General features: G+C 42.2%; 1 non-coding gene across 1 annotated transcript; it reads right to left on the bottom strand.

The window, feature by feature from the left end:
- Positions 1 to 22164: 22164 nt before the first annotated feature.
- Positions 22165 to 22239, bottom strand: Trnas-cga. Its single transcript has one exon. It is a non-coding gene; the product is annotated as a tRNA-Ser (tRNA).
- Between the last annotated feature and the right edge of the window lie 1051 nt (positions 22240 to 23290).

Genomic DNA, 23290 nt, shown 5'->3' with positions numbered 1-23290 from the left:
CGTCGATCTCTTGTAGAATTTTAGAACATGTTTTTTGCTCGCGTATCATGTCATTTCTGGAAACCCAGAATCTACTATGTAGGAATCAACATGGATTCCGGAAACAGCGATCGTGTGAGACCCAACTCGCCTTATTTGTTCATGAGACCCAGAAAATATTAGATACAGGCTCCCAGGTAGATGCTATTTTTCTTGACTTCCGGAAGGCGTTCGATACAGTTCCGCACTGTCGCCTGATAAACAAAGTAAGAGCCTACGGAATATCAGACCAGCTGTGTGGCTGGATTGAAGAGTTTTTAGCAAACAGAACACAGCATGTTGTTATCAATGGAGAGACGTCTACAGACGTTAAAGTAACCTCTGGCGTGCCACAGGGGAGTGTTATGGGACCATTGCTTTTCACAATATATATAAATGACTTAGTAGATAGTGTCGGAAGTTCCATGCGGCTTTTCGCGGATGATGCTGTAGTATACAGAGAAGTTGCAGCATTAGAAAATTGTAGCGAAATGCAGGAAGATCTGCAGCGGATAGGCACTTGGTGCAGGGAGTGGCAACTGACCCTTAACATAGACAAATGTAATGTATTGCGAATACATAGAAAGAAGGATCCTTTATTGTATGATTATATGATAGCGGAACAAACACTGGTAGCAGTTACTTCTGTAAAATATCTGGGAGTATGCGTGCGTAACGATTTGAAGTGGAATGATCATATAAAATTAATTGTTGGTAAGGCGGGTACCAGGTTGAGATTCATTGGGAGAGTGCTTAGAAAATGTAGTCCATCAACAAAGGAGGTGGCTTATAAAACACTCGTTCGACCTATACTTGAGTATTGCTCATCAGTGTGGGATCCGTGCCAGATCGGTCTGACGGAGGAGATAGAGAAGATCCAAAGAAGAGCGGCGCGTTTCGTCACAGGGTTATTTGGTAACCGTGATAGCGTTACGGAGATGTTTAATAAACTCAAGTGGCAGACTCTGCAAGAGAGGCGCTCTGCATCGCGGTGTAGCTTGCTCGCCAGGTTTCGAGAGGGTGCGTTTCTGGATGAGGTATCGAATATATTGCTTCCCCCTACTTACACCTCCCGAGGAGATCACGAATGTAAAATTAGAGAGATTAGAGCGCGCACGGAGGCTTTCAGACAGTCGTTCTTCCCGCGAACCAAACGCGACTGGAACAGGAAAGGGAGGTAATGACAGTGGCACGTAAAGTGCCCTCCGCCACACACCGTTGGGTGGCTTGCGGAGTATCAATGTAGATGTAGATGTAGATGTAGTTCGATGGATTACTCCTACTACCCTTCCTAAACACTGGTGCGATCTGCGTAATTTTCCAATCTGTAGGTACAGATCTATCGTTGAGCGAGCGGTTGTGTATGACTGCTAAGTAGGGAGCTACTGTATCAGCGTAATCTGAAAGGAACCTAAACGGTATACAATCTGGACCTGAAGACTTGCCCGTATCAAGCGATTTGAGTTGCTTCGCAACCCCTAAGGTATCTACTTCTAAGAAACTCATGCTAGCAGCTGTTCGTGTTTCAAATTCAGGAATATTCCATTCGTCTTCCCTGGTGAAGGTCTTTCGGAAAATTGCGTTCAATAACTCCGCTTTAGCGGCATAGTCGTCGGTAACAGTACCATCGGCACTGCGCAGCGAAGGTATTGACTGCGTCTTGCCCTCCCTCGGGCATGGGTGTGTGTGTGTTGTCCTTAGCGTAAGTTAGTTGGATTAAGTAGACTGTAAGCCTAGGGACCGATGACCTCAGAAATTTGGTCCCATAGGAACTTCCCACAAATTTCCTAAATTCCCCTCGCCCAACTTTCAGCTCCCTAGGAAGTGACAGTAAACAACAAATACTTGTAAACAGTTCACTTCGCTCAGGTGGCCGTGGAATGTCGTCACTTTGAACAGCCAGGGCACACACAGGAAGGGATGCTGACTCGCACGGGCCGGAAGGTGGCTGGCCCGAGGCTGCTGACTCAGGCGGGTCGCGCCGAGTCGCGTTCCTCGAGCGCCAGTCAGCAGAGACCAGGCGCGCAGGTGCCACCAGAAATAGCTGGCCAGCCACACTGACTAACCCAGGCACGCACTCGCCACCGATGCGCCTGCGTCACGCCTGCTGTTCCGTTTCACCGCTCGGCGCTGAAAGGCTCGAGGAAAATTTACTCGGCGCATCGCGGCCTGCTTTTCTTGCATTTCTCTCTCTAATCACCGTGTGAGCCTTCTGGAGCGTAGTCCGTAAGCACGTTGTCTCCTGTTGCTAACAGTTCGCGACAATGGAATACCAGGTGTTTTGATTTATAACGGAATAAATATACAATATACAAAGAACATACTTAGCGCTAGATGCTTACGTCAAGGGCGCACTTGACTTTTGAAACCTTGAACAACCTGGCAATGAGGTATCACGTAAAGTTCTAACTGCATACCTGAGGGACTTTCACGATTAGAACCAACTACTGAACGTGTCCTAGTACCCTACTCCTGTACCGCCTATGCGTGGACAGGTCGACTTGTTAGTTGGAATCCGCAACGTGCAGGGCTACGGGGACTGGGGTACACCAACTTCACGATTATGACAGCACCGGATTTGACGTAAGTTAGTTAGTAGTTAGTAGGTGTAGAAGTAGATACTAAAATAGGAACCTGCAGCGACAAGTAGTTTTGGCCTGCCCAGTGTGAGGGGCAGGCTCATCGGGATTAGTTCGATGAGCAAGGCCTTGAATAGGTTTATAGCTATACTGACAAATCTGTAACGCCGCAGGCAGTTAGGATTACTAACAAGTAGGTAGTAGTGTATAGTTTAACAAATCGTAATTTGCCCATTAACCTGCGCTGTTCACACTGTAGTTTACAAATTAACTGTAATAGCAGTCTAAGGCGCTGCAGTCATGGACTGTGCGGCTGGTCCCGGCAGAGGTTCGAGTCCTGCCTCGGGCATGGATGTGTGTGTTTGTCCTTAGGATAATGACCTTAGCAGTTAAGTCCCATAGGATTTCGCACACATTTGAACATTTGAACTCTAATAACTGTAAGAGCTGCAAATAACATATAACATTGTATTAACATTAGGACCCACTAATCACTAAGGTGGTGGGTTAACTTGTATAATTATTATTATGTATTGCAATAAAGATTTGTAAAAAAGGTGCACTTGTCTTCAACTATATTTAAGTGAGCAAGGAGAAAATTTCGTGGTCGGTCAGTGAACGGCTGCGCTTAGGGAAAGAAATACACTTATCTTTCGACACACACACACACACACACACACATGTTGTTGCTGAGGGTCCGGAACCGCGCTGTTGCTACGGTTCGAATCCTGCCTCGGGCATGGATGTGTGTGATGTCCTCAGGTTAGTTAGGTTTAAGTAGTTCAAAGTCTAGGGGACTGATGACCTCAGATGTTCAGTCCCATAGTGCTTAGAGCCATTTGAACCATTTTGTTGCTGTGGCCTTCATCCGGAAACTGATTTGATTCATTTCTCCATGCTAGTCTGTCCTGTGAAAGCCTCTCTATCTGTGACTGGAACCTACATCCATTTGAACCTGCGTACTCTATTCAAGCCTTGGTCTCGCTCTACAGCAATTCAACACCCCCCCCCCCCCCCCCTCTCACCCCTCACTCTGCTCCACACACAAGCACACTTCTATTATTAAACTAACCATTTCTTAATGCCTGAAGATGCGCTATTTCAATAGATCTCTTCTTTTAGTCGCTTTCGGGAGGACGACGGTTCAAATTTGCGTCCGCTCATCCAGACTGAGATGTTCGGCGATTCCCCAGTATCGCTTAAGGCAAATGCCGGGATAGTTCCTTTCAAATGATTTCCATCTATTTCCTTCCCCATCCTTCCTTCCGAGCTTGCCTCCGTTTCTTATGACCTCATTGTCGAGGGGGCGTTAAATTCTAAGTTTATTCTTTCTTTCTGCTTGTACTCAAGTTATACAATAAATGTCTTTTCTCCCTGATACGATATCTTCATTAGTTATCCTATCTACCAGTGTTCACTTCCGTGCAAGGCAAGGCTCCAGACAGACACCTTCAGGAAAGACTTCCTAACCCATTTCTACCCGATCGTAACAAATATCCCTTTTTCAGAAACGATTTCCTTGCGATTGCTAGTATTCATTTTACATCCTCTCTATTCGACTGAATTTTTTCATCTCTTTGAATTTTAATAAAATTTGTCATTCATTTCCTGTAACGCTCGCTGTATATAGAGATTGAAAACATGGGAGATAAGCTATAGCCCTATCTCCTTCCCTTCTCAACTATTGTTTCTCTCCTATGTTTTGTCTGGTTTCTATACAGCTTGTAGCTACATAACTTCTCGCTCCCTTTATTTCCTGCATCCTATCTTCAGAGTTGCAAGGAGTGTATTCCAGTCAACATTGTCAATAGATTTTTCCAACTAAACAAATGCTATAAATACAATTTTGCCTTTCTTCAGCCAATATTCTAAGATGACTCTTAGGGTCAGCATTGCCTCACGTGTTCCTACAGAACCCAAAATGATCTTCTCCGTCGTTGGCTTTTATCAGTCTATCCATTCTGTAAATAATTCGTGTCTATTTTGGAACCATGACTTATTAAGCAACGGTTCGGTAATATTCACATACGTCAGCACCGCCTTCTTTGGAGTAGCAATTATTACAATCTTCTTGAAGTCTGGGGGTACTTCCCTCGTCTTATATACGGGTATGCTACATACCAGGATAAGAATATTTCTGAGGGGATGTCTTCTGCTCAATATGCCTGTTTCGGCTTATGTCTTTCATTCTTCTCTGAGATTCCCCTCCCAGGATCACATCTTCTAACTCGTTTTCATCTATTATCCCTTACCTTTCCATAATGTCTGTCCTTTGCGTAACACTTACGTATATTTCTTCCATCTTTCAGCCTTTTCTTCTTTTCTTGGCACTGGTGTGCTACCTGAGCTCTTGATATTTATACACCTGTTTCTCTTTTCTCCAAAGGTTTATTTTTCGTATTTGCAGCATCTGTCTTTCCCACAATGACGCCTGATTCTGCAGCTTTGTATTTCTCCTGTAGATTTTCCTGTTTAGCCATTTTGTACTTTGTTTCAATCTCAATTTTAGACGTGTTTATTTTCTTTTGCCTCCTTCACTTGTTATGTTTTTATATTTTCTACTTCCGCCAATTAAATGCAATATTTCGGGTGTTACCTGAGGATTTTCACTGAGCATTGTCTTTTTGACTATTTGATCCTCTTGCTGCCTTCACTATTTTATCTTTCAAAGCTAACCGTTAATCCTCTGTTGTTTTCCTTTCTCTTGTTTCACTCGTTACAAACGACTGTTTATTTGAATTTATTCAAGTTCCCTCTCCATAGTTTCCTCCCTGTCTACAATTTCTTCGCTACGTGTATGCAACGTTTTTCCATTGAGTGGCCCCGCCCTCTCCAGTGATTCTACTACTAAACAAAAGTAAGTTACTGTTGTAACATTAAAACTATTTTGCTCTTCCTTGTTGTTTTACAGCAATGCGATTGCGGAATGCACCACATTACAGGTCGTAATTCTTTGAAAATAAAATAACAGGAAGGCAGCAGGTCATCGCATGCGTGCTGAATCATCGGCATGAGTAACGTGCACGTGGCCCCATACTCTTCATTGCTTTGTGGCGCATCACTACTGAGCAGGAGAATGGTTTCCGCCTAGTAGTCACCGGGTATGAGTGTACCGTTATTCTGGTTTCCTTGTTACCTTACGCAATGTCGTCAATCATGAGTCCACGCAGCAGTAATATTCAGAGTGGATGCGGGAAGGAGTCGCAAGTAAGATCTAGTCCGGATTTTTGAGGCTGTTATTTGAAATAACCAAAGCCTTAATCGCAATATAAAGAGCTTGAAAGACGCCGAATTGCCTTTGATTAAGTGCGGATCTCTGCACCGCGTTACTAATGTATTGGTGGTGAAGTGCAAATGTATCCATGTTTAAGATGAGAGCACAAGCCAAAAGGGAAGTCTTCAAGATGGACGAAAGAGAGGCTATTGGTGGTAAATTTGCCATTCATATTTTAAAAAAAGAGGGATACTTCAGTACAGAAGAAGGAAGGAAGATTAGAATTTAACGTCACGTCCACTAAGAGGTCACCCGTGTCTTCTTCAAGGGTATCATTCCGGCATTTGCCTTAAGCGGTTTAGGGAAAGCGCGGAAAACCTAGACAGGGATGGGCAGACGGGATTTTCAACAGCCCTATTCCCGTATGCGTGCCCAGTAGCTAGATTTAAATAAAGGCATAAGTTATGTATGAGACGTAGGCAGCAGATTATTCCTCCTCTGAAATGTCTTAAGTCGGGATTTCCTCCAGCGAAATCTTGTAGGTTAGCACGTTATACGCATAATTATTTGTGTTTACTATTTTTCGATATCTGAACTTTCCTTGGAGTTTATCGTGTAGCAGTCGAGAGGTACCTTATCAGAGCACAAAGGCAATAACATTCATGTATTACACTTACTAACTCAACACAGCGAGAAGAAACAAAAGAGGCCTTAGTAGCCTATTAAAGATTTCTCCTATCAGTGAGCACTGCCTGTCCTGTTGTTTACTGTAGCCATCGGTACGTAAATTTCGCTGCCTGTAAAGACAGTACATTGTTTGTGCGTATTTCAATCGGATGATAGCGATCACCTTACCCACAAGGAATTATTTACTAAAAACTGATATACACAGTACTGACGTTCCAACGTAATATTTATTTTATGATTCGGCTGTCTATGCCACCCCCCAGAAAACTTACGACCACACACAATGCCACTGAGTGTCTGTAGCAGTTCAAAGATGTCTTTCGAGAGAGATATAGCCTATTTCAACTACACATATGTACGGAAAACACAATGATAGTGACAAACGCAAAGAAACTATGGACAAATAAACCTTTTATTACATTATATTCAGTGATTGAAAGTATAAGAGTGTGCGGGCCAAAACAGCACGTGAGTGAGTACTGGCACAGACTACTATTACATGGACAAAATAACTGGCGAATGTGATGAACAGGCAAAAAATGAGGGGGGGAGGAGCGAAAGGCAGAGGGGTGGATGGAGCCAATGGAATGTCTATGGGGAACAATTAGACTACTGTGTTTACAATATAACAAGCACAATAACTAATGATGAGAATATATTAACTGGCGCCAGCCTTAGTGGCCGAGCGGTTCTAGACGCTACAGTCTGGAACCGCGGGACCGCTACGGTCGCAGGTTCGAATCCTGCCTCGGGCATGGATATGTGTGTTGTCCTGAGGTTAGTTAGGTTTAAGTAGTTCTAAGTTCTAGGGGACTGATGACCTCAGAAGTTTAGTCCCACAGTGCTCAGAGCCATTTCAACCATTTTTTATTAACTAGCTACGGCTAATTCAGCGAGTGTGAATATTGGAATTAAAGATGAAGTCAGGAATATATGACTGGTGTTTACTGATAGCGAGAATTTCAAGTGATGTTAGTTTTCTGCTTTTATCTGCTTTATGAAGAACATCACACTTAGTATTGTAAGAATGACTTTCACACAGGGCATGTTACGCCAAAGTGTAATCTTTTTTTTTCAGTCTCCTTCTCCTTTCATATTCAGTTATTCTAGTACCTATTTGTTTAATGTTTCATATAACGTGACTAGAATGGACCCTTCAGGTCGTCTCCTTCATCAGGCCAGTAACTCTACATATTAACAACAATAAGTTTCAATTCCTACATGTACTTGTAAGATATTTTTAGGAGGATATTTGTAATTTTCAACACAAATGATGAACAAATAATAGTAGCAGACATTATGAATAACAATAATATTAATTAATGACTTTATGCGGCACAAGCGAGAAGAATAAAATGGCACTGACAGCAGTTGTTAAGAAATAGCGTACTATAGACTATTTCAATAGACGATTCTGCTGACAAATGGAAGGGAAAGATGGATTAAGTTTCAAACATATAATTGTGCTTACTGTGGTAAGGTAGTTAAGACAGCGTTTACATACTGGACGAATGTACACAAGTTTGTTGCACTTGTGCTTAAGTTTAACTGAGATCATCAGCGTGTAGGTGATACTTAACAGTGCAAGAGGTTAACACATCAATCATATGTAGTGAGAAAAGTAATAGACCCAGTAGTGAACTGCCTGGGGTCCAACGTATTGGTAAGAGAGAAAATAAACAGATGCACTCCTAAGGCTACACAGTTCTGCACTTAAAACATGCTATACTGTTAGATCGCTTCAGTTTCCGACCTATTAGTCGTATGTAATGCAGTGCTGTTACTATTCCAATATAAAAAATATATTTACAGCGCATGACATATATTCTTCTTGCAGCTTTCTCTGCGGTAAACTATGGTAACAAACTGTAAAATAAAAACGCTACTTCCTTAAAACGTCGGGTCTGTGTGTTACATGAACAATATAGCTTTCCAGAGATGTACAGCATTCACTGTTCACATCAGATTGCGTCTCAGAAATTATACTGTGCCCACATCATTCCTATATACAATGATCGTTAGTAACAGAGAATACCTCTTACAAGGAAACAGATAAAAGCATAGCAGCAGCGTCCAACACGTGAAATTACACGGGGATTGCAGTGTCTCGCAGACACTTATCGCTAACGTAGAATCATCTTAGTTATGAAACTGAAATCTTGATTTTGTATCCAAGATGCGACAGGGGAATGGAGTTCAACGCATAAATCTTCGTTTGTTTAAAGGAATGTGCCGAAATAGGATGGTCACGTTTCCTCACACATGAGATGGAAGTCCTCTGATGACCGAGAGGTTTGCTGTTAACGATCGCAAGTAGACAGTGCTCTAAGTCATATACAGAACGCGTGATTGTATACGAGTCGAATGCAGGCTATGTCATGCGACTGACATCTACATCTACATCCATCCTCCGCAAGCCACCTGACGGCGTGTGGCGGAGGGTACCTTGAGTACCTCTATCGGTTCTCCCTTCTATTCCAGTCTCGTATTGTTCGTGGAAAGAAGGATTGTCGGTATGCCTCTGTGTGGGTTCTAATCTCTCTAATTTTATCCTCATGGTATCTTCGCGAGGTATACGTAGGAGGGAGCAATATACTGCTTGACTCCTCGTTGGAGGTATGTTCTCGAAACTTCAACAAAAGCCCGTACCGAGCTACTGAGCGTCTCTCCTGCAGAGTCTTCCAGTGGAGTTTATCTATCATCTCCGTAACGCTTTCGCGATTACTAATGATCCTGTAACGAAGCGCGCTGCTCTCCGTTGGATCTTTTCTCTCTCTTCTATCAACCCTATCTGGTACGGATCCCACACTGCTGAGCAGTATTCAAACAGTGGGCGAACAAGCATACTGTGACCTACTTCCTTTGTTTTCGGATTGCATTTCCTTAGAATTCTTCCAATGAATCTCAGTCTGGCATATGCTTTACCGACGATCAACTTTATATGATCATTCCATTTTAAATTACTCCTAATGCGTACTCCCAGATAATTTATGGAATTAACTGCTTCCAGTTGCTGACCTGCTATATTGTAGCTAAATGATAAGGGATCTTTCTTTCTATGTATTCGAAGCACATTACACTTGTCTACATTGAGATTCAGCGGAAAAAATGGTCAAATCACGTGCAGCAACATCTCCCTGTCCAGAATGCATCATCAGTCTGCCATTAAATCTAGCCTCATTGCAGCTCCATCTCAACTGATCACTCCGTCCACTCTCTGTTATCCTTTAGCGCAAATGCATGTAAGTTTAGAGGCAGATGGTTCTCTGTTTTCCTGAAAATCGTCAAACACCCGACTCATACAATTATAGTTGGAGGTGACTTCAATTTAGGCTCGATATGTTGGCGAAAATATATGTTTAAGTCCGGAGGTATGCATAAACATCATCCGAAATTCTGCTAAACGCATTCTCTGAAAAGTATTTCAAGCATTTAGTTCATGAATCCGCTTGAATAGTAAACGGTTGTGAAAACACGCTTGACCTCTTAGCAACAAATAATACTGAGCTGATAACGAGCATCAAAAGGGATAGAAGGATCAGTGAAACTGATTGTCGTAGCGAAACTGAATGCCGTAACTCCCAAATCCCCGAAAAATAAACGATAAATATATCCATTGAAAAAGCGAATAAAAATTCGCTTGAGGCCTTCGTGAGAGAAAATCTCCACTCCTTCCAAATTAACAATGTAAGTATAGACTAGATGTGACTCAAATTCAAAGAAATACTATCGACAGCAAGTGACAGATTTATACCAAATAAATTAACAACCAACGGAGCTGCTCCGCCTTGGTACACAGAGTAGGTCAGAACATTGTTGCTGAAACAATAAAAAAGCTTGCCAAATTTAAACGAACGCAAAATCCGCAATATTGACGATCTTTTACAGAAGCCTGAAAAATAGCACGGACTTCAATTGCGAAATGTTTATAACAGTTTTCACAGCAAAATTTTGTCTCAAAACCTGGCAGAAAATCCAAAGAGGTTCTCGTCGTATGTAAAGTATGCTAGCGGCAAGCTACACTCAATGTCTTCTCTGCGCCATAGCAAAGGAGGTACTATCAATGACAGTGCTGTTAAAACAGAGTTACTAAACACAGCATTCCAAAATTCGTTCACCAAAGAAGATGAATTAAATATTACAGAATTCGAATCAAGTACAGCTGCCAACATGAGTAAATTAGAACTGATATCCTCGGAGTAGTGAAGAAACTTAAATTACTTAATAAAAGCAAGTCTTCCGGTCCAGACTGGATACCAGTTAGATTTCTTTCAGAGTATGCTGATGCAATAGCTCCATACTTAAGCATATACAACCGCTCGCTCGAACTGCACAGCTCACGCCAATATTCAAGAAAAGCAATCCACTAAATTACGGGCCCTTATCATTAACGTTGATATGCAGCGGGTTTTGGAACATATCGGGTGATCAAAAAGTCAGTATAAATTTGAAAACTTAATAAACCACGGAATAATGTAGATAGAGAGGTAAAAATTGACACACATGCTTGGAATGACATGGGGTTTTATTAGAACAAAAAAAAAAAAAAAAAAAAAAAAAAAAAAAACAACCAAGTTCACAAAATGCCCGACAGATGGCGCTGGACAGCAAAACGTCAGTGACTGCGCATGACAATCGGGTATAAAAAGGAACTGTAATGAGAGAGAGAATCAGATGCGCCAGCAGTCGCAGCATGTTGGTGTTACCTGAAAAGGCGCTTTTAGTGAAGCTGTATTATCAGAATGGGGAATGTGCTAGTTCAGCGTTACGATCCTATCGCCATAGGAAGGGGATTCGAACGGGCAAAGGTCCGTTGACAAATGCAGCTGTGGCGAGAATGATTTCGAAGTTGGAAGCCACGGGTTGTTTAGACGATAGACCCCGTAGTGGCCGACCGAGCACAAGGCGTAATGCTGCTGAGACAGTTCAGGAAGAAATGGAGACTGTAGCGGGTTCGTCTTTGCACGGGGAAGTCAGCGCTCGTGCAGTCGCACGTCGCACCGGCATTCCATACACTACTATTTGGTTGGCACTTAGGCTTACCCTCCGATGCTATCCGTACAAAATCCATCGGCATCGTGAACTGTTACCTGGCGATTTAGTGAAGCGGAGGGCATTTGCGGTTTGGGCGTTTCAAAAGATGGCAGAATATGACTATTGGTTGAGTAACGTGTTGTGGACCGACGAAGGTCATTTCACGCTCTGAGGTTCTGTCAACGCGCACAACTGCAGAATTTAGGCTGCCGAAAATCCTAGAACTGTAGTGGAAACTCCATTGCACGACGAGAAAGTCACGGTATGGGTTGGATTTACCGCATCTACCGTTATTGGGTCTTTTTTCTTCGAGGAAATGCGTGATTCTGATTTTGTAACTGCTACGGTGATGGGTGAGAGGTACGCCGATACGTTACATAATCGCATCATCCCCAGCCTGGCTCATAAACACTTGCTGGATGGTACGATGTTTATGCAGGATGGCGCTCCACCCTATATTGCTAGACGCGTGAAAGATCTCTTGCGCGCGTCGTTTGGTGATGATCGTGTGCTCAGCCACCACTTTCGTGATGCTTGACCTCCCAGGTCCCCAGACTTCAGTCCGTGCGATTATTGGCTTTGGGGTTACCTAAAGTCGCACGTGTATCGTGATCGACCGACATCTCTAGGGATGCTGAAAGACAACATCCGGCGCCAATGCCTCACCATAACTCCGGACATGCTTTACAGTGCTGTTCACAACATTATTCCTCGACTACAGCTATTGTTGAGTAATGATGGTGGACATATTGAGCATTTCCTGTAAAGAACATCATCTTTGCTTTGTCTTACTTTGTTATGCTAATTATTGCTATTCTGATCAGATGAAGCGCCATTTGTCGGATATTTGTTGAACTTTTGTATTTTTTTGGTTCTAATAAAACCCCATGTCATTCCAAGCATGTGTGTCAATTTGTACCTCTCTATGTACATTATTCGGTCATTTATTCAGTTTTCAAATTTATACTGACTTATTGATCACCCGGTATATTGCTTTCAAACATTATGAATTACCTCGAAGACAACGGTCTATTGACACACAGTCAACACGTATTTAGAAAATATCGTTCTTCTTAAACACAACTAGCTCTTCACTCCCACGAGGTGTTAAGGGCTATTGACACGGGATTTCAAATTAATTCCGTATTTCTAGATTTTCAGAAGGCTTTTGACACTGTACTTCACAAGCGGCTTTTAATTGAGTTGCTTGCTTATGGAATATCGTGTCAGATATGCGACTGGATTCGTGATTTCCTGTCAGACAGGTCACTGTTCGTAGTAATTGAGGGTAAGACATCGAGTAAAACAGAAATGATTTCTGGTGTTCTCAAGGTATTGTTATAGGCCCTCTGCTGTTCCTTATCTACATAAACGATTTAGGACACAATCTGAGCAGCCATCCTACGTTGTTTTTAGATGATTCTACCATTCATCGTCTAGTAAAATCATCAGAGGATCAAAACAAATTGAAAAACGATTTAGAAGAGATACCTTTATGGTGTGAGAATTGGCAATTGACCGTAAATAATGAAAAGTGTGAGGTCATCCCCATGAATGCTGAAAGGAATCTGTTAAACTTCGGTTACGCGAGAAATTAATCAATTCTGAAGGCCATAAATTGAACTAATTACCCAGGAATTACTATTACAAACAATTTAAATGGCAAAAACACAGAAAATGTTGTGAGGAAGGCGAACCAAACACTTTATTTTATTGGCAGAACATTTACAAGATGCAACAGAACTAATAAAGAGACTTCCTGCACTACGCTTGTCCACCCTCTTTTGGGATACTGCTGCGCGGTGTGGGATCCTTATCAGATAGGATTAACGAAGTACATCGAGAAAGTTCAAAGTAGAGCAGCTGGTTTTGTATCATCGAGGAATAGGGGAGAGAATGTCACGGACACGATACGGGGTTTGGGATGGACATCATTAAAAAAAAGGCGTTTCTCGTTGCGGGGGTATCTCCTCATGAAATTTCATTCTTCAACCTTCTCCTCCGAATGCGAAAACATTTTGTTGACGCCGATCAATATAGGGAGAAACAATCATCATAATAAAATAAAGGAAATCAGAGCTCGCACGGAAAGATACAAGTGTTCGTTTTCTCTGCGCGCTGTTCGAGAATGGAATAATAGACAATTATTGTGAAGGCGGTTCGATGTACCCTCTACGAGGCTCTTAAGTGTGATTTTGAGAAAATCTGTGTAGATGTAAGCGTAGATCCATCCACCGTGACATTGTTCCTCCGGCCATTATACTACGTTATAAAAAGCAAGGAAGAAAGACTAAAGTTGAACGTACCGTCGACATCGAGGTCTGTAGAGACGGAGCACAAGATTGAATTGTATGGGGAAGACAATTAGCCGTGCCCATCCAGAGAAACCATACCAGCTGTTGTAAGATATGAACAGAATTACTGTACAGAAGTTCAAGAAAAATTTGTTTCCCACGTAGAATCTCAAAACCGATGATGTGGAAATCTTTGTTGTAGTCCAAAAAGCACATAATTGTCATCTTTGGTTTATTCGTAATGTTTTCCTTTGTTGAGAGGCAATATTTTTGCTATGCCGTTTAGACAGTTGTCTTGGAGTTGAACTTAAATAAGAGCGATTGCAATGGCTGAGGAGATGGTAGCTGAAAGAGTGGGTACGCCGCTCATCTACACAAACCCATGACAATTGTTCGTAGGCATGAGTGAAAGAAACGCAACATATCTATTGCCCATAACCGTTCATCGCCAGTTCCATCGGGCGTGAGATCTCGTGTGAATGTCCTTGAAGAATAGCAGTCCTTGAAGAGAGGCAGCCGTCGTGCTGCGATTTTTGTGGAACCCTGACTGGTTTTCGTCCAGAAGGATATTTGAGGTTAAGTAATTAGTAAACTGACCGCGATCAGTCCAATATAAAGCCTTAAATAATGCTAGGAAAATGGAAATACGTCAGTAATCTGATGATTGTTTGCCAGATTTCTACTTTCGTAATGGCTCTATATGTCCCTCCTTCCAGGCTTTTGGTAAGATGCTTAAGGTTAGAGACTAATAAAAGATGTCCGTTTTGGGCAGTGGAGTGACAGTAAATTTGATCATATTCTCTATACTTTATGTAAAAAGTCATATGGCTGCCGTACGAATTTGCCAAGTTGATTTCGTGACAGTATTAACGGTTACATACTTAAGAAAAAAAAAAAGAAACAGCTTGTGTCAACCATTTCTTTCAGGGAATCAATGGTCAGTGCCTTTGTACGTTGATCACGTAAAGACATAGGCGTGGCGAAATATTTATTTAGAGCCTCAATAGAAACTAGAGGTTGTAAGCTACTTGTACTGCTGTTACATTCGCATTATATGCAAATACGTATCCTAAAACACTCCCTGAATAGAAGGCCCTCTTCAACGTAAAGTTTAGATCCAAGACATGATATTATAACGGTATCTAATTACAGTTTGGTACAGGAATAGAACAAGAGAAGGACAGGTACAGCTTACTTTGCGCAAGGTAATAATAGTGGGCTTAAAGGAACAACTGAATGGAGTCTGTGATCGCACTAATTTGTGATAAACTCTTACCATGGTTTCTAGTCCGCCTCCGTAGCGTAGCGGTAGCGTTACCGCCTTCGACGCAGGGGGCCAGGGTTCGATTCCCGGCAGGGGACTGGGTGTTGTGTGTCTTTCATCATCATTGACCCGCAAGTCGCCGAAGTGGCGTCAACTAAAAAGGACTTGCAATACGGCGGCCGAACATCCCCGAATGGTGACTCCCGGCCGACAATGCCATACTATCATTTCCATTACCTTGGTTTCAAAACCTGTAACTAACGCAGCTTTTATCCAAGCTATGTGTAGTGAGCGAGCTTGGCTTAATCTGTTATCCTAACCTTTTCCGTTTAGAAATCTGAAATTTAAGGACGCAAAATAATCACGTCGTATAGAAAGTGATGAATCCCCAGTTGACTCCACATCTCTGGCTGATTATTTACTTTCCATCCTGAAAACCATGCAAAGCCGAAGTATACTGATGACTACAGTCTGGAAGACGTGGCTACTGATCGTTATAGCGGCTCAGTAAGATTAATATCTCTGCTGAAACCAGAAACTCTGTAATACACCGTGACATAGGTCCTTGCAGATTGCAAAGTGCACACTCTGTCGTAAATACATTGGAATCTCTAAACTGCGATAGGGGATCACGAATAATCCACGTAAACTTTGACTCAAGATATTATATTTTGAACTAAAGCGTGATCTTGCTCGCCAAGTAGCACACATTCGTCCAAGAATGAAACACGTGTTACAGTAGATCACCACAATAGAAAGATTTATGCAAAAAAATTTCATAAGCATTTGATAGTGTTGAAAATATTTCGCTAGACAAGGGTGTGATGAATTCTACGGCCCTAGTATTCCCAGTTCTTACCATGCCTCGAGAACTTACCATCTCACTGAACAACGATATTTTAAGTTTGAACGTAGATAAAGGCACGATGAAGAAATGCTGCAAATACTAACACGTCAAGCCGTGCAATGAAAGCCAGAATCTCGGCAAACTTTTTTAACACGAGACTGAGAATGGTCAACAAAAAGTGTTTGCAAATCCATTTAATACATTACTCAGCCGTTGCAGTATCTTTCCACTGCGAAACGTGCAGACCTGTGTACTTCGGAGTTATCACGAAGATCCGATTACATCATGGCCACGGTCAAGACTAGATTCCGCTTTTTCTGTATAAACGGCAGGTTCTGTGCTGTACCTTTTGTATTTCTTGCTTTTATGTTTTTGTTTCATTTAAAGGCAAAGAGAAAAGTCGAAGCGGTAGTCGAGCGTAGAGTCTGCGCCTATCGTCATGTATTTTTGATTTCCAAGTGTTAAAAAACATGAGATGTTTTTCCTGTTCCTCGGCAAGAGGAAGGACTCGCTCTTTGTTAATGAACGAAGGGAGACGCACGTTATTTTAGTGCGAAATCAGATGTAGCCATTGTGGTTGTGAGAACAAGTAAAAAGTCTGTATTTTTTATGTGCATCGGATGAAAGAATATAGTATTATTTTACTAACTGAAAGATTGTATGAGTCACTATTCCAAGTAGTAATGCAATATATAAAAACCCAATAAGCCCACCTGCGTACTTCGGAGTTATCACGAAGATCCGATTACATCATGGCCACGGTCAAGATTTTGAAGGTGGATACAGCGATCGGACGTAGTATTATTAATTGATAAGCATAAATCTACAGCAAGGGAAAGACTATTTCGTTTATGTGGAACTAATATGAAAAGTTTCTTTATCCATTTACAGGCATAGCTCGGCTTATTGTTCTTGGCCAACACGCCGAAAAATTATTCTCATTATTTCTATGTATCTAAAAACTTCAATTATTTATTATTTTTTATATTATATCATAGTTCCCAGCTAAACTTACGGTGCACTCGCCCTTGAACGGCTGGCTTACAGCTCGCCGAAGTAATTCACCTCTTATATCCCTACTCAGTTCTTCAAAGGCAGTGATATTTGAAATGGATTTTCCATTTCTGAAACACCTTTACAGAGAGTCTGCAGTTCGGCATGCGCGAAAGAAAAGTTAGTGCTGAAAGTTGTGACTGTGACGTGCAACTGTCAAGATTCACCCGTGGATTTGGGAGTGGAATCGGATAAAGTTAATGAATACTTCTGAAGAATATATTTAGATGACTTTCCATCATGGTGGATGGTGGGAACGCAGCCTTGTGATCTTTTACAATTATAAATAAATCAGCATGTGGCTGCGAAGACTGTTTTTAATTTCGTTAAAGCATAATCGATTTTGGGTCTATCGGTTCCATCATCAGGTGCATCTGTTCACACAGCAAAATTTCCGAAAACTTACATCATTGCGTATACAACGTAACAGCTTTACTTGTATTCTATATAATAAAAGTTGTCAGACGTATCAGTCATAAGATCACATTACACTTCTTGTGATTAAGTCAGATTATACGTGTTATTCGTAATCAAGACGGAATATTAATCCAATAATCTTTTCTATCGTAAGTGTATTAATGTCGTTATATATTGCTGACACCCAATTTAGTGTGTGTGTGAGTTCCTAAGGGACCAAACTGCTTACGTCATCGGTCCCTAGACTTACACACTACTTAAACTAACTTAAACTGACTTATACTAAGAACAACACACACACCGATGTCCGCGGGAGGACTCAAACCTCTGGCGGGAGGGGCAGTTATACTGTTAACAAACGCCAATAGAATGCTGTCCATGAATGGCAGCACAACAGGTCGAATCACCATATTATATGGCTAAAGAAGATAATTATACCATGTATTAAAAAAATTGTTCCCAGAGACTCCAGTAACAATTGTTCTATCCCATTACGTTCTTACAATCACCTAACTATTAACACATGACTACTCAACCCAAAGGGCACAGAAAATTTTTATTATGTTCCAGTGCCCTTCCAGGAGAATTTTCACTCGTCTTGATCGCAAAGACTTTAACTTCGTAAATAATTTACATTTATAGGGAGTACACGCACCCACACCAAATAGCCCTAAATTTTAAACGATAATTTGTTGCGAACATTACATGATGACATTTAATGCACGTCACGTAGATAATACTATTGTATTAAAATTTAACTATAATTTTGGGTAATCACACTGTGGATTAAACAAAACAATTTAAACTGATATTAGCAACTATTTTTTTATTGTATTACGATCATACAGGTGATGAAGCACATGAAGCATAAAATAGTATTTTATTACATCACAGCGCCCTTTTAGCATAATATACACTCGTTTTTATCATAGAGGTTCGTTTTTAACGCCATAAACGATTGACGCTTGTAGAGGGTGGTATAGGCCTATAGACTACCATTGTAACTGATCATAATTCAATTTTAAATTGGGTGCCAAGATATAACATGACATTACCTCATCAAAGACATAAAATACTATTTGCTTAATTTTTGGTCTTGACTATTAGTAATTGTCATTTCGTGAATAATCTGACTTAACAACAAGAACTTTAATTTGACCTTAAGGCTCATAGGTTTGACAACTCTTAACAGATAGTACACCATAGGAATTTAAAAAACCTTAGCAGTAATCCTCGCACATTCAAGTCTAATCTGAATAATTTCCTCACGGTTCACTCCTTCTGCCTGAAAAAACAAAGCTAATTCCTGTGTTATATGGGTGATTATCGTAAAATATAAACTTAGGTTGTCATCAGCCTAGGAGTCTTCTAGATTTTATTTTGTTTATGTTGATTTCATGTATTGACCCCTTCCATGACCATGGAGAGTTACTCCTCAATTTGATCCTGCGGAACTAGACATGAAAAATAAATAGAATAATCAGTAAAGGTGGAATATTGTACTTCTATAATCACTAATGCAATGTAAATTTCGGAGAATTCTGCTTTGTGAAGAGATGGTGCAACCAGTCCAGAAATCGATTATCCAGCCAGAAACAAATTTATTTATAATAAAAAATAATCTGACGGAAAAGAAAATCGCAAGATGAAGAAGGAGTTGTGCGAGAAAACGAAAGTTTATAGCTATGTTTCTACATTCCACTATGACGTCTACTGAAATATGTCGCCAGTTGGATAAAAGCGGCACTATGAGGATACAAATCAGATTGGATTTAAATACGCGCTGTAACCGTGAAGAGCGTTTGTTGCCTTTGAGATTGGACGCAGTGGACTGATGTTAGCGACGAATGTCTTTACGACTACGGCAACGTCGTTATTAGCAGCTCACTGAGTTTGAACGACGTCGTGTAATAGGGTTAGAAGAAGCGATACTACAGAAAGACTTGGCAGGAATGTATGCCCTGTTCATGACTGCTGGCAGCGATGGTCACAGGATGGTACGGTAGCAGAAAGACCCGGTTCCGGACGGCCATGTGGCACTACCGAGAGGGAAGACCATCGTGTTCGGCGTATGGATCTGTCCTATCGTACAGCATCTGCAGCAGCAATGTGAGCAGCAGTTGACACAACAGCGACACCACGAGCTGTTACAGATAGGTTACTTCAAGGACAGATCTGAGCCAGACTCCCTGTGGTGTGCATTCTACTGACCCCAAACCAGCACCATTTGCGAATGCAGTGGTGTCGAGGAAGAGCTCATTGAAGGGCATGGAGGAGGTGTGTTGTGTTTTCTGAAAGGTGATCCCACCTCGGTGCCAGTGATGGCCGTGTGTTCATTAGAAGGAGGCGAGTTGAGCGCCTGCAACCAACCTGTCTGCATGCAAGACACACTGGACTTACACCTAGAGCAATTTGTACGTCAGTCTGGTGATTCGGCCTGTTGTGCTGCCATTCATGGACAGCATTCTGTGGGCGTTTGTTAACAGTATAACGCACGCCCACATACTCCTGTTTTAATCCAACATCCCCAACGGAGTGTGCCATGTTGCCTTGACATGCTCGATTATCAGATGTCTCTGCAATCGAGCACGTATTCAACATTATCGGACGACAGCTCCAGCGTCATCGAGAACCAGCATTAACCGTCCCTGTGCCGATGGATCAAATGGAACAGGCATGGAACTCCATTCTACAAACTGACATTCGGCACCTGTGCAACACAATGCATGCATGTTTGTATGCTTGCGTCCAACATTCTGGCGATTATACCCGTTATTAATGTAACAACATTTCATATTTGCCATGGCTATCTCACGCTCACATTAACCCGTGATCTTGCAGTTAAGTTACCTAGTTAAACGTGTAAGGTGGCTATAATTTCGCACCTTACAAGCACCCATCCACATACTTTACCGTGATCTACAAACACAATTAGGTATCATGTGATAAGTTGTACATCGTATATATGAATATATATAGGAAACTGACATTGTCACGTACGTCTTGTAAATAACTGTTAACGCTTATTGCATGAAAGGTGACGGAGTGTCTTTATTATAAAAACTGCGTAATGAATGATTGGCTATACTAGTAGAGGTTTGAACGCCAGTGGAAATGAAATGGCAGGCGGAACTCAAGCCCTGGGTGGAAGGCCCACACAGGTGTGTTGGTCCTGCTTAAACACAGGAAGTAGCTAGACGGACGTCGTGGCACCTGAGCTCTGGAGCACAATATGGTGACGGCCGACCGCTATTGTAGTGGGGCCGGAAGGATAACTGGATAATACTTCCGAACTTTGCAAATCTTGGGCGCAGGTGAGAGGAACGAAGAAGCGACACCTCGGAAACCACGCAGGCTGGGTTATTTCCAAGAATTTTTACTCAGAGGCGTACCATTGTACGAGTATAGGTTTTTCCTCGCAAACTTTCCGCTCTCACGACAAAAGACTATAATATGTTTGGTCGGCGTCCGGAAGAATCTGTAGAGAGGGAGAATATTCCGTGGTTTCGGGAATATGATTCGTTTTCGGAATTACGCGGGTGGGGAGCCGAGCCTTGCTGGGAGGCCAGCGGTGGAGAGACGAGGTCTTCCACTGTGGGCGCCCAAGTCTGACGGTCGCTCGATATCAGCTATATATTGGTAGGTACGGACTTCCTGTCTTTGCTCTCAGGAGAGTTTATAGTTAGAGCAGTTAGGCACTGTGCTGTTACGAACCTGTACGATTCTGGACTTCCTCACCGGGTTGGAAGTCGTCTTTGAGTATGCAGCGTTCAGTAATTGAGAGCACTTCCTCTGCCTATACTTCCGTTGAGACGTTATCGGAACTCCGTCCTTGTGGCTGGGAGTTCGCATTTCTCATCTGTAGAACACAGATAGGAGAAGACAGTATTAGAGTATGTTAGTCAGAGTAGTGTTTGAAAGAGTTTATCTGTGGCTGGAGTTCTTCCATCGTCGCAGATGAGTATGAGTGCCATCACTTCGACCCACCGGACGCAGCACATACGGTGATATCGCAAATTCCTTCGGTTTATTACGGCTATAAAAGATAAACAGCTATGATCACGTTAGTTTATTTCCACTGAGGTTCCACACCACTGTAGACCATCTTTGAAAGTAGTGTCTTCTAGTGTTTGGTACGTAGATGATGTCAGACATTTCGCGTTATTGATATTAGATCGCGCAGTCATAACAAGGGGCAGAGTTGGGCAATTGAGGGGCTTGAAAGGAAAGCAGTGGTTGGGAAGGGAGTGAGACAGGGTTGTAGCCTCTCCCCGATGTTATTCAATCTGTATATCGAGCTAGCAGTAAAGGAAACAAAACAAAAATTTGGAGTAGGAACTAAAATCCATGGAGAAGAAATAAAAACTTTGAGGATCGTCGATGACATTGTAATTCTGTTAGAGACAGCGAAGGACCTGGAAGAGCAGCTGAACGGTATGGACAAGGTCTTGAAAGGAGGATATAAGATGAACATCAACAAAAGGAAAACGAGAATAATGGAATGTAGTCGAATTAAGTCGGGTGATGCTGCGAGAATTAGATTAGAAAATGAGACGCTTAAAGTAGTAAATGTGTTTTGCTATTTGGGGAGCAAAATAACTGGTGATGGTCGTAGTTGGGAGGATATTAAATGTAGACTGGCAATGGCAAGGAAAGCGTTTCTGAAGAAGAGAAATTTCCTAAAATCGAGTATGGTTGGCTCTGAGCACTCTGCGAATTAACTTCTCAGGTGAAACTTCCTGGCAGATTAAAACTGTGTGCCGGACCGAGACTCGAACTCGGGACCTTTGCCTTTCGCGGGCAAGTGCTCTACCAACTGAGCTACCCGAGCACGACTCACGCCCCGTCCTCACAGCTTTACTTCAGCCAGTACCTAGTCTCCTTCCTTCCAAACTTATCAGAAGCTCTCCTGCGAACCTTGCAGAACTAGCACTCCTGAAAGAAAGGATATTGCGGAGACAAGGCTTAGCCACAGCCTAGGGGATGTTTCCAGAATGGAAATTTGTAAGGTCATCAGTCGCCTAGAATTTAGAACTAATTAAACCTAACTAACCTATCGACATCACACACATCCATACCCGAGGCAGGATTCGAACCTGCGACCGTAGCGGTCGCTCGGTTCCAGACTGTAGCGCCTAGAACCGCACGGCCACTCCGATCGGCAAAATCGAGTATAGATTTAAGTGCAGGAAGTCGTTTCTGAGAGTATTTGTATGGAGTGTAGCCATGTATGGAAGTGAATCATGGACGATAAATACAGGGCTATTACAAATGATTGAAGCGATTTCATAAATTCACTGTAGCTCCATTCATTGACATATGGTCACGACACACTACAGATACGTAGAAAAACTCATAAAGTTTTGTTCGGCTGAAGCCGCACTTCAGGTTTCTGCCGCCAGAGCGCTCGAGAGCGCAGTGAGACAAAATGGCGACAGGAGCCGAGAAAGCGTATGTCGTGCTTGAAATGCACTCACATCAGTCAGTCATAACAGTGCAACGACACTTCAGGACGAAGTTCAACAAAGATCCACCAACTGCTAACTCCATTTGGCGATGGTATGCGCAGATTAAAGCTTCTGGATGCCTCTGTAAGGGGAAATCAACGGGTCGGCCTGCAGTGAGCGAAGAAACGGTTGAACGCGTGCGGGCAAGTTTCACGCGTAGCCCGCGGAAGTCGACGAATAAAGCAAGCAGGGAGCTAAACGTATCACAGCCGACGGTATGGAAAATCTTATGGAAAAGACTAAAGCAGAAGCCTTACCGTTTACAATTGCTACAAGCCCTGACACCCGATGACAAAGTCAAACGCTTTGAATTTTCGTCGCGGTCGCAACAGCTCATGGAAGAGGATGCGTTCAGTGCGACACTTGTTTTCAGTTA

Source organism: Schistocerca piceifrons, chromosome 5, assembly GCF_021461385.2.
Source record: "Schistocerca piceifrons isolate TAMUIC-IGC-003096 chromosome 5, iqSchPice1.1, whole genome shotgun sequence".
NCBI classification, from domain to species: domain Eukaryota; kingdom Metazoa; phylum Arthropoda; class Insecta; order Orthoptera; family Acrididae; genus Schistocerca; species Schistocerca piceifrons.
Note: the sequence above shows the minus strand (reverse complement) of the source record. Positions and strands in the feature narration are given on the sequence as shown.